The following is a 13,516-nucleotide window of genomic DNA, read 5'->3' as shown; positions in this document are numbered from 1 at the left end:
GCTTCCATCTAGCCACTACCATAAATGCCTGATTGGTGGAGTGCTGCAGGGATGGTTGTCTTTCCGGAAGGTTCTCCCATCTCCACAGAGGAACTTTAGACCTCTGTCAGAGTGACCATCACCTCCCTGACCAAGGCCCTTCTCCCCCGATTGCTCAGTTTGGCTGGGCGGCCAGCTCTAGGGAGAGTCTTGGTGGTTCCAAACTTATTCCATTTAAGAATGATGGAAGCCACTGTGTTCTTGGGGACCTTTAACGCTGCAGAACTTTTTTTAGTACCCTTCCCCAGATCTGTGCCTCAACACAATCCTGTCTCGGAGCTCTACAGACAATTCCTTCTACGTAATGGCTTGGTTTTTGCTCTGGCATGCACTGTCAACTGTGTGACTTCATATAGACAGGTGTGTGCCTTTCCAAATCCTGTCCAATCAATATAATTTACCACAGGTGGACTCCAATCAAGTTGTAGGAACATCTTAAGGATGATCAATGGAAACAGGATGTATCTGAGCTCAATTTAGAGGCTTATTTAAATAAGAATTTTGTAAAAACATGTTCTTGCTTTGTCATTATGGGTTATTGTGTGTAGATTGATGAGGGGAAAAAAATGTAATCCCTTTTATAATAAGGCTGTAACGTAACAAAATCTGGAAAAGGGGGAGGGGTCTGAATACTTTCCGAATACACTGTAAGTGTAGACACGTGACGCGTTCGGAATTCCATGATCAGAATTCTAAAGCTGCATGAAGTTGTCAAGTCTAGACACGGCCTCAGACATCATTTACAAACACAGTGTTTAGTGAGTCCGTCAGCAGATCAGAGGCAGTATGGATGACAACGTGTTATATTGATAGGTGTGTGAATTGGAACACATTGCTGTCCTGCATGAGCTTTTGAAATTTGGGTAAAATGTAAAAAAAAATCAGGAATATAGTGGAGTAAAAGTTGTAAAAATATAAATAGATACCCTCAAAAATTACTTAAGTAGTACTGTAAAGTATTTTTACACCACTGGTAATGTGTACAGCTGACATGCTTTACGTAAGTCATGCCAGACACTAATGCCGGGTCTACACAATATATTTCTATCTGAAAGTACTGTGACGTTATGTCCTCCTGAACAGGGATGTGGCAGGGGCTTGGTGCGTGTATGGGTTATTATACAGTGCCTTGCGAAAGTATTATGTATTTATCATCATTAGTCATTTAGGTCAACATTGGATCATTCAGAGATCCTCACCTAACTTCTGGAGAGAGTTTGCTGCACTGAAAGTAAAGGGGCTGAATAATTTTGCACGCCCAATTTTTCAGTTTTTGATTTGTTAAAAAAGTTTGAAATATCCAATAAATGTCATTCCACTTCATGATTGTGTCCCACTTGTTGTTGATTCTTCACAAAAAAATACAGTTTTATATCTTTATGTTTGAAGCCTGAAATGTGGCAAAAGGTCGCAAAGTTCAAGGGGGCCGAATACTTTTGCAAGGCACTGTATGTAACCAGCCCCTTGCAATACTAGACCCCAGATTTGATTATTACCGCAGCAGTCAACACATGGTGGTCTGGTGGTGTCATAATCTGTTCTGTATATGGAAATGAGAAAGGGTCTGATTGTGAAAATGTACAAAGAGATTAAGTCATGCTCCTCCAAATACTTTACACTACTTGTGTGTGGAACAAGATTCAGAGTAAAAAAGGTTGTCGTTGTAAAGAAGGGGGCAGAAATTTGCAGTAAGGTTGTTCTGGTACTGTACCTCCCAGACTACCAGTCATGTGACTTAGTGGGTGTGTCACAAATAATACCCTATTTCCTATATAGTGTACTACTTTTGACAAGAGAGCTATAGGCCCTCATCAAAATGAATGCACTTTAGGAAACAGGGTGCCACTTGTAATAGGCCCGAGATGTACAGAGTAAATTGAAACACTAGGCTGTGTTTTTATGTTCAGTAATTTTGCTTTGTTTTTAAATTGCAGTATTGAGCGTGCTCTGATCTGTGGGTAGAGTTACATTTTGAACATGCTGTGACTTCAAGGACCAATAGTTTTTTTAAAACTTGTGTTTACATTTGTTTTTCTCAATTTTTATGGTGTTGGTGAAGTTTTTACTTCTCCTGTGCATGAAGTGAATTCTGTATACATTTTCTGGTGACATAAAGTGTGGATCAGTGTCTGTATTATTGTCTGTTCTCAATGCTTCCTGGATCAGAACATTGAGGGAGGTCAGAGGTCAGCTTTTCATTCTGTCCAATGGGCATAGAGGTCACATATGATGGAGAGAACTCATCTGATAACATGTTATTGAGAGTGAGCTTACAATATGGAGCACCTAGGGAATCAAACACTTTTTTTCTGGGATAAAAACCTTTTTAAATCAATTATCTGTCAAGATTTTTGACCAAAACGAATCCACTAATTACAAGATGTTTATAGGCCTACTGTACACAAAAATACATAGTGCCGCTTCACAGCAGCTTGGACAGTGTACATTCTCACAGCCATTGGTTACTGATGATCATATCTCCTGTTGGTAACAATACAACTTTATTGGTCCAACTGTTACCTAACCAAACCATGCACATTTTGTATGGAATGTCCATACCCTCATGGTTAAAGGCAGAGTAATAATAAAGGCAGATCTTGAACGGTACACTTTTTAAAAAACTGTGCGCTTAATGTGACCAGCAGAGTATGTCTGTGTTATGTCAGGAACTTCTGTATCTGTAATGTAGCACACTTTAATAGATAGCTAATATAGCTATCTATTAAAGCTAGCTAATATCTGTCTTTAGTCTTGCTTTAAAACCGTTAAAAGATCAATCGCAACCTACACACAATTCACTTGATACTTGTAAATAAAGTAGCCACATACTGTATTGCTGCCATGTGGTGTAGTTCCTTTGAACAGAAGAGGGAACGTATAGATTCTATAGTTGAATGGTTGAATTAGTTGAATGTTTTCCAAAGGTGAATTAAAGGCCCACTCTCTGATTTAAGGAGTGATCCTGGAATGGTTTTTAACTAAGCAGTGACTGGAGTCTAAGCCCTATTTAATTGTTTTTCATTTAAGTGATATGTGTCTTGTTTTGATGATACGTTAGTTGACAATTGCATGCAATATAGTCCCTTGTGTACAGGAATGTAGCATGTGTCTTTTGTAGCACACTATACTGTAATAAAGGCTAGTAAGTAAGTACACAGAAGTGTGATCAAGCATGGTAATAAATGGTGAAAAAATGGATGTGTTAACCATGAACAGAATGAAAGTATTATAGTTTTGACAAAAGAGACGAAAAGTATATTTATATGTTTGTGCATGAGGGAGTTTCCTCACAACATAAACACATTGGTTGTGTCTGAAAACATTACTAGCTTGCTACATCTTTCCTCAATTCCTTTCAAAGTTCATTTTGACAAGGATGTCCGAGGTAGGGGCCTTGGATACTCTCCTCCAATGAGCTTTGAGAGGAAGCAAGGATGTTTTAGACACAGCCCATGTTGTCAACCGAACACCACTTGACTCTCCTCTCTACAGCTCAGATCTGCATGGCTGTACGTCCTAACTAGGTCTTTACATGCTCAGATTGTCTGTCTCGTTGTACTGTACGGTAAATAAAGTTGGATGGAGAACACAGATGTCTAACAGTGAGAGAGGCTAACGATGCCCATAATGATGTTAGCTAATTACCATGTTGAGTCCTGTCTGAGAAGGGTCTAGTCCTGGTCCTAGTGCAGTGGCTTTCAACCGGTGTGCTGCGGCACACTCTTGTGCCTTGAGGAGCTCTCAGGTGTGTGGCTTAACATTTGTGTGTGTATATATATATATATATAAAACGCTGTCACGTTTTTTTGAAATATATATTTATTTATATTTATATATTTTTTTTAAAATCTGACAGCGTTTTTATATTTGTCATTTGTTGTTGGGGGGATACAGGTACATTATCCATTTCAATCTATAAGTTTATAAAACATGTACTCGTAGGCTGCCACTCAAAAGAAAAACAACAGTAAGAAATACAGAGTTTAATAGAGTTTAAGTAATAACGAATTCAGTATGAACAGGAAAAAAAAACTCCCATCCCATTGGGGGGCTGTCACCCCCCCAGGCGTGGATTTGACTATTTGAGCCACACCAGTTGCTGACAGGTGTATAAAATCGAGCACACAGCCATGCAATCGCCATAGACAAACATTGGCAGTAGAATGGCCTTACTGAAGATCTCAGTGACTTTCAACGTGGCACTGTCAGAAGTTGCCACCTTTCCATCAAGTCAGTTTGTTAATTGTCTGCCCTGCTAGAGCTGCCCTGGTCAACTGTAAGTGCTGTGGTGGGTGGTGGGACCCAATGCAGATAGCCCGGTTAGCTAATGTGCGGGAGCACTGGTTGGTCGGCCCTACTGAGGTAGTATGTACATGAATGTATAGTTAAAGTGACTATGTATAGTTAAAGTGACTATGATAAACAGAGAGTAGCAGCAGCGTAAAAAGAGGGGTTGGGGGGGGGCACACAATGCATATAGTCCGGGTAGCCATTTGATTACCTGTTCAGGAGTCTTATGGCTTGGGGGTAAAAACTGTTGAGAAGCCTTTTTCTCATAGACTCCGGTACCGCTTGCCATGCGGTAGTAGAGGGAACAGTCTATGACTGGGGTCTCTGACAATTTTTAGGGGCTTCCTCTGACACCGCCTGGTGTAGAGGTCCTGGATGGCAGGCAGATTAGCTCCAGTGATGTACTGGGCCGTAAGCACTGCCCTCTGTAGTAGAGGTTGACCGATTAATCGGAATGGCCAATTTCAATTATTATTATTTTTTACATTTTATTTAACTAGGCAAGTCAGTTAAGAACACATTCTTATTTTCAATGATGGCATAGGGGCGGTGGGTTAACTGCCTTGTTCAGGGGCATGATGACAGATTTTTACCCTGTCAACTGGGGATTTGTTTTTGCAACCTTCCGGTTACTAGTCCAACGCTCCTGCCTTACATTGCACTCCACGAGGAGCCTGCATGGCAGGCTGACTACCTGTTACGCGAGGGCAGCAAGAAGCCAAGGTAAGTTGCTAGCTAGCATTAAAGTTATAAAAAAACAATCAATCTTCACATAATCACTAGTTAACTACACATGGTTGATGATATTAGTAGTTTAACTAGCGTGTCCTGCGTTTCATATAATCGATGCGGTGCCTGTTAATTTCTCATCGAATCACAGCCTACTTCGCCAAATGGGTGATGATTTAGCACTGTTGTGGCACCAAACCTAACCATAAATATCAATGCCTTTCTTTAAAATATATACACAAGTATATATTTTTAAACCTGCATATTTAGTTAATATTGCCTGCTAACATGGATTTCTTATAATTAGGGAAATTGTGTCACTTCTCTTGCGTTCCGTGCAAGCAGTCAGGGTATATGTAGCAGTTTGGGCCACCTGGCTCGTTGCAAACTGTGTGAAGTCCATTTATTCCTAACAAAGACCATAATTCATTTGCCAGAATTGTACATAATTATGACATAACATTGAAGGTTGTACAATGTAACAGCACTATTTAGACTTAGGGATGCCACCCGTTAGATAAAATATGGAACGATTCCGTAAACACTGAAAGAATAAACGTTTTGTTTTCTAAATGATAGATTCCGCATTCGACCATATTAATGACCAAAGGCTCATATTTCTGTGTGTTATTATGTTGTAATTAAGTCTATGATTTGATATTTGAAGGAAACAGTCTCACTGAGCGATGGTAGGCAGCAGCAGGCTTGTACGCATTCATTCAAACAGCACTTTCATGCGTTTTGCCAGCAGCTCTTCACAATGCTTCAAGCATTGAGCTGTTTATGACTAACTCCAGAGATTAGGCTGGTGTAACCGATGTGAAATGGCTAGCTAGTTAGCGAGGTGCGCGCTAATAGTGTTTCAATCGGTGATGTCACTCACTCGGACACTTGGAGTAGTTGTTCCCCTTGCTCTGAAAGGGCCGCGGCTTTTGTGTAGCGATGGGTAACGATGCTTTGAGGGTGGCTGTTGTTGATGTGTTCCTGGTTCCGAGCCCAGGTAGGGGCGAGGAGAGGGACGGAAGCTATACTGTTACACTGGCAATACTAAAGTGCCTATAAGAACATCCAATAGTCAAAGGTATATGAAATACAAATGGTTTAGAGAGAAATAGTCCTATAATAACTACAACCTAAAACTTCTTACCTGAGAATATTGAAGACTCATGTTAAAAGGAACCACCAGCGTTCATATGTTCTCATGTTCTGAGCAATGAACTTAAATGTTAGCTTTTTTACATGACACATATTGCACTTCTACTTTCTTCTCCAACACTTATTTAAACCAAATTGAACATGTTTCATTATTTATTTGAGGCTAAATTGATTTTATTGATGTATTATATTAAGTTAAAATAAGTGTTCATTCAGTATTATTACTGAATTATTACAAATAAAAAAGAAATTGGCCGATTAATCGGTATCGGCTTTTTTGGTCCTCCAATAATCGGTATCGCCTAAAATGACATACCCAAATCTAACTGCCTGTAGCTCAGACCTTGAAGCAAGGATATGCATATTCTTGGTACCATTTGAAAGGAAACACTTTGACGTTTGTGGAAATGTGAAAGGAATGTAGGAGAATATAACACAATAGATCTGGTAAAAGATAATACACAAAAAAAACGTTATTTTGTATTTTTTTTGTACCATCATCTTTGAAATGCAAGAGAAAGGCCATAATGTATTATTCCAGCCAAGTTGCAATTTCGATTTTGCCACTAGATGGCAGCAGTGTATGTGCAGAGTTTTAGACTGATCCAATGAACCATTGCATGTCTGATAAATTTTGTAACAAGACTTCCCAAATGTCCCTAATTTGTTTATTAATAACTTTTCATGTTCAAAATTGTGCACTCTCCTGAAACAATAGCATGGTGCTATTTCACTGTAATATCTACTGGAAATTGGACAGTGCAGTTAGATTAACAAGAATTTAAGCTTTCTGTCAATATCAGATATGTCTATGCCCTGGGAAATTTCCGTGTCACTTACTACCTCATGCTAATCACATTAGCCTACATTAGCTCAAACGTCCCGTGGAAGGGACACCGATCAAACACACACACACGTTTGACTCAAATCATTGGTACTTTGTGTCAACTCGGGAAACTGTGTGTGTGTGTTTTTCTAACCTCAATACAGATGTGTTTGTCGTGGTATCTCCTGTAGAACATGGACCTCGTGTTGAACTCTAGGTTTCCATCCTTCTTGAACCCACCTGTTCTCAGGGTGTCGTCCTCACATCGCAGCATACAAACCTGTTGCTACACAACACAGATACATATAATACAATTAGTCTAGTTTTCGATGGAAAGATGGTTTGTACTGAATAACATCAGATGTGATTAGATGATGCAGGTACAACCACTTAAGTCCATGGTAGGCAGGATAGATTTCTTGACAACTTGAAAGACATTAAACAAAGTTACATTTCAAATAAAATCTAACTTTTTTGCCACATGCGCCGAATACAACAAGTGTAGACTTTACCGTGAAATGCTTACTTACAAGCCTTTAACCAACTGTGCATTTCAAGAAGAAGAAAATATTTACCATATAGGCTAAAATAAAAGTCATAATAAAAAGTAACACAATAAGAATAACGAGGCTATATACAGGGGGTACTGGTACCGAGTACGTTGCAGGGGTACAGTCTAGTTGATGGTTTAGCTGTAGAACGTTTTGAGGATCTGGGGACCCATGCCAAATCTTTTCAGTCCCCTGAGAGGAAAAGCGGTTTGTCGTCCCCTCTTCATGACTGTCTTTGTATGTTTGGACTATGATAGTTCGTTGATGATGTGGACACCAAGGAGCTTTAACTCTCGACCCGCTCCTCTACAGCCCCGTCGATGTTAATAGGGGCCTGTTCGGCCTGCCTTTTCCTGTAGTCCTTGATCAGCTCCTTTGTCTTGCTCACATTGAGGGAGAGGTTGTTACTGCCAGGTCTCTGACCCCCTCCCCATAGTCTGTCACATCATTTTCGGTGATCTGTTGTGTTGTCAGCAAACTTAATGATGGTGTTGGAGTCTTGTTTGGCCAAGCAGTCACGGGTGAACATGGAATACAGGACGGGACTAAGTACACACCCCTGAGGGGCCCCAGTGTTAAGGATCAGCGTTGCAGACGTGTCGTTGCCTACTCTTACCTCCTGGGTGTTGCCTGTCAGGGAGTCCAGGATCCAGTTGCAGAGGGATGTGTTTATTCACAGAGTCCTTAGCTTAATGATGAGCTTCGTGGGCACTATTGTGTTGAACACTGAGCTCTAGTCAATGAACAGCATTCTCACATAGGTGTTCCTTTTGTCCAGGTGAGAAAGGGCAGTGTGGAGTGCGATTGATTTTGCGTCATCTGTGGATCTGTTGGGGCGGAATGCAAATTGGAGTGGGTCTAGGGTGTCAGGGATGATGCTGTTGATGTGAGCCATGACCAACCTTTCAAAGCACTTCAAGACGTGAGTTCCACAGGGTGGTAATTATTTAGGCAGGTTACCTTCGTGTCCTTGGGCACTGGTGGTCTGCTTGAAACATGTAGGTATTACAGACTCGGTCAGGGAGAGGTTAAAAATGTCAGTGAAGACACTTGTCAGTTGGTCCGCGCCTGCTTTGAGTACACATCCTGATAATCCGTCTGGCCCAGCAAGTTTTGTGAGTGTTGACCTGTTTAAAGGTTTTATTCACATTGGCTACCGAGAGCGTTGTCACACAGTCATCCAGAACAGCTGGTGCTCTCGTGCATGCTTCAGTGTTGCTTGCCTCAAAGCAAGCATAAAAGGCATTTAGCTCCACTGGTAGGCTCGCGTCACTGGGCAGCTTGCGTCAGGGTTTCCCTGTATAGTCTGTAATAGTTTTCAAGCCCTGCCACATCCGAAGAGCATCAGAGACGGTGTAGTAGGATTCAATCTTAATCCTGTATTGACGCTTTGCTTGTTTGATGGTTCGTCTGAAGGCATAGCAGGATTTCTTATTAGCATCCAGATTTGTTTCCCGCTCCTTGAAAGCGGCAGCTCAAGCCTTTAGCTCGATGCGGATGTTGCCTGTAATCGATGGCTTCTGGTTGAGTTAATGCGATTAATGAAGTCGATGACTGTGGTGGTGTACTCCTCAATGCCATTGGATGAATCCCGGAACATATTCCAGTCTGTGCTAGCAAAACTGTCCTGTAGTGTAGAATCTGCTTCATCTGACCACTTCCGTATTGAGCGAGTCACTGGTAAATCTTGCTTTAGTTTTTTCTTGAAAGCAGGGATCCGGAGGATAGAATTATGGTCAGATTTGCCAAATGGAGGGCGGGGTAGAGCTTTCTATGCATCTCTGTGTGTGGAGTAAAGGTCGCTGTTATGGCTTCTGTAAGCAACTGCAATTGTGGAAATCACTCACCTCCTTCCAAGACGTTATTTGAAAGTCAATGACCCTTGTGAAAAAAATGTACATCTTCTCATTTTTGAATTTCACTCCTACAGCCAGCATCCTTAGTCCTCTTAGATTTGGTCATTTAGCAGACACTCTTATTCCATCCTTCTTGCACACACCTGTTCTTAGGGTGTCATCTTCACAACAGATCAGAGCATGCAAACCTGGTGCTACACAAAATAGATACAGACAATTACAATTGGTCTTGATTTCAATGGAAAGATGGAAATCAAGGTTTCTACAGAATAAGATCAGATGTGATCAAATCAAAGTGTATTGGTCACATGCACAAGATACAGGATGTAGGCTAAAACAGTGCAGCGAAATGCTTACACATGGGCTCTTCTCAACAGTGCTGTAAACATCCACCATTACCTAAGGTGGCAATATCTGTTAATGATAATGTAATAACAATGTCCCAGTGATGTGTATAACACTGTAATTTATGATGCAGAGACATGTAAGTTTGGGTGTATAAACTTGTGTGACCTGGCAAAAGCTAAAGGGTTTCCCTTTGAAGTCTGATAGTCCTGTCCAGCTGGTCTGGAATCAGCTCAGGTATCTGCCACTATAAAGATATAACCTCATAAGAATGTGTCATGACATCATGTGTTGTCATGCACAAATTACAGTATTGTGATAATCAGATTCCATAAGAGACTAAGTTATTCACCAGATGCAGTCTTTCTCTCCCTCTCATACTAGCTAGCTAGCTACTCCTCTCTCTCTCTCACACTCACACACAAACAGATGTATTCAACGTAACAAGCTTAGGAAACATAATTCAGTGGGTTAACATTAGCCCTTTGCTTGCTAGAAAAGTGAACTGGCCCGTCTGGTCAGCATCTAAAACAGCTAGCTCACTCCTTGCACAATTGGTGGCTGACTAAATACTTTTTTTACCCCACTTTACCTCCCTTATCTCACCTCATTTGCTCACATCGTATATAGACTTGTTTATACTGTATTGTTGACTGTATGTTTGTTTTACTCCATGTGTAACTCTGTGTCGTTGTATGTGTCGAACTGCTTTGCTTTATCTTGGCCAGGTCGCAATTGTAAATGAGAACTTGTTCTCAACTTGCCTACCTGGTTAAATAAAGGTGAAATAAACTGTAGCTACTGTAGCTATAATGGGGTCGAATTTAACGTAATCTATCTAGCTCACTAGTTAGTTTAACGAGCTTATGTTAGCATATAGCTAGCTTTCTACAGTTTGCTCATTAGCTAGCTATCTAGCAATACCAACAAATTACATTAGACCACATACCTTCGACTCCGTCCCCTAGACTACACAAGCTAGTCATACCACATAACATAAGCTTCCACTCAACATTCCATAGCAGTCTAAGCTGTTGCTACACATTGTGCCCCCTACCGTCTTCCTCCCTCCTCTTCTCCACAACAGCCTTCCAAAGAAGTTTGAACTGAAATGTTCTCTTACAATTGTCCACTCTCCTCCCCTTAGCAGTCGTCACTTCCGGTTCTCGTTGCATGAGCAGTTTGAGTCTTCCAATAATCACTCTGTTTCGGCATTACCTTATCTGTTGTTAGTTGAATATTACATTTTACAATCGAGGTATAGCGATGTTTGAGCCCTGAATGCTAATTGGCTGAAAGCCGTGGTATATCAGACCATATACAATGGGTATGACAAAACATGTATTTGTATTACTGTAATTACATTGGTAACCAGTTTAAAATAGCAATAACATGCTACCACACCGCTCACGTCACGTGTGCGAGTGTTGCAAATTAAATGAACATTTGCATGTTCTTCAATCATTGCACCCACACTGCTCGTGAGCGCCAACGAGCTTCTGCATTGCCAGGCGCTAAAATAGAAGTTGCTTCTATTTGTGGCGCAGAACGTGTTGTAAGTCCTGCCTCTCTCATCTCCTCATTGGCTTTTAGAAGCATTTGCCCACGTGCCATCTCCTCATTGGTTATATCCATGTGGGTGACTGAAAGATGAACGGAGCTCGGTGGTGTTAATACACCTTATGAAAGTTTGTTGCCAATCGCCATATAAAGTCCAAAGAAGAAAAAGTTTGTGTTATATGGCCAATATACCACGGCTAAGGGCTGTGTCTTAGCACTCTGCTTTGTGTCATGGAAAGGAATAGCCCTTAGCCGTGGTATATCGGCCATATACCACCAGACCTCTTGTGGCATGTCTTGTTGGGTATGCATTGGTGTCCAGCTCGGTGCATTCAACATGTCAATACCTCTCATAAGTACAAGTAGTGATGAAGTCAATCTCCTTCCACCTTGAGCCAAGAGATTGACATGCATATTATAAATATTATCTCTCTGTGTACATCCAAGGGCAGGCCGTGTTGCCCTGTTCTGAGCAAATTGCAATTTTCCTAAGTCCCTTTTTGTGGCACCTGACCACTCGACTGAACAGTAGTCCAGGTGCGACAAAACTAGGGCCTGCAGGACCTGCCTTGTTGATAGTGCTGTTAAGAAGGTAGAGTAGCGCTTTCTCCCTATCTTAGCTACTGTTGTATCAATATGTTTTGACCATGGCAATGGTTTACAATCCAGGGTTACACCAAGCACTTTAGTCACCTCAATTTCCACATTATTTATTACAAGATTTAGTTGAGGTTCAGGGTTTAGTGAATGATTTGTCCCAAATACAATGCTTTTCGTTTTAGAAATATTTAGGACTAACTTATTAATTGCCACCCACTTTGATACTAATTGCAGCTCTTTTTTAAGTGTTTCAGTCATTTCAGTCACTGTAGTAGCTGACATGTATAGTGTTGAGTCATCTGTATACATAGACACACTGGCTTTACTCAAAGCCAGATGTATATCATTAGTAAATATTTTAAAAAGTAATGTGCCTAGACAGCTGCCATGGGGAATTCCTGATTCTACCTGGATTATGTTGGAGAGGCTTCCATTAAAGAAGACCCTCTGTGTTCTCTGTCTTCTGTTAGACAGGTAACTCTTTATCCAGATTATAGCCGGGGGTGTAAAGCCATATCACATACGTTTTTCCAGCAGCAGACTATGATTGATAATGTCAAAAGCCGCACTGAAGTCTATCAAAACAGCCCCCACAATATTTTTTATCATCAATTTCTCTCAGCAAATCATCAGTCATTTGTGTAAGTGCTGTGCTTGTTGAATGTCCTTCTCTATAAGCATGCTGAAAAAGTTTGTTGTCAATTTGTTTACTGTAAAATAACATCTGGTCGAACACAAATTTTTCCAAAAGTTTACTAAGGTTTGGTAACAGGCTGATTGGTCGGCTATTTGAGCCAGAAAAGGGCACTTTAATATTCTTAGGTAGCGGAATGACTTTTGCCTCCCCCCAAGCCTGGGGGCACACACTTTCTAGTAGGCTTAAATTGAAAATATGGCAAATAGGAATGGCAATATCGTCCGCTATTTTCTATCCAAGTTGTCAGACCCCGGTGGCTTGTCATTGTTGATAGGCAATAATCATTTTTTTCCCGCCTTCCACACTCACTTTATGGAATTCAAAATTACAATGCTTGTAACAATGACCATAATTTGGTCACATATACTTGGATGTGTAGAGTGTCAGCATTTGTTGCTGGCATGTCATGCCTACATTTGCTAATCTTGCCAATGAAAAAATTACTAAAGTAGTTTACAATATCAGTTGGTTTAGTGATGAATGAGCCATCTAATTTAATGAATGATGGAGCTGAGTTAGCTTTTTTTCCTAAAATGTCATTTTAAGGTGCTCCAAAGCTTTTTACTATCATTCTTTGTCATTTATATTTCTTTCATAGTGTAGTTTGTCTTTCTTTTTAATTCAGTTTAGTCACATTAATTCTCAATTTGCAGTTACGTTTGCCAATTGGTTGCGCAGCCAGACTTATTTGCCATTCCTTTTCTCTCATCCCTCTCAACCATACAATTTTTTAAATTCCTTATTAATCCACTGGGATTTAACAGTTTTTACACTCGTACATAACTGTCTTATTTGTGTGTATGGTTTGTGCTTGCTTGGGAGCAGGCACGTGAGGGTGTGTTCATAAGGGAGTGAGACTTGTTTTTTA

Source organism: Oncorhynchus tshawytscha, linkage group LG06 (genome assembly GCF_018296145.1).
Source record: "Oncorhynchus tshawytscha isolate Ot180627B linkage group LG06, Otsh_v2.0, whole genome shotgun sequence".
NCBI classification, from domain to species: domain Eukaryota; kingdom Metazoa; phylum Chordata; class Actinopteri; order Salmoniformes; family Salmonidae; genus Oncorhynchus; species Oncorhynchus tshawytscha.
The sequence above is the reverse complement of the archived record's forward strand: the minus strand, read 5'-3'. Positions refer to the sequence as shown.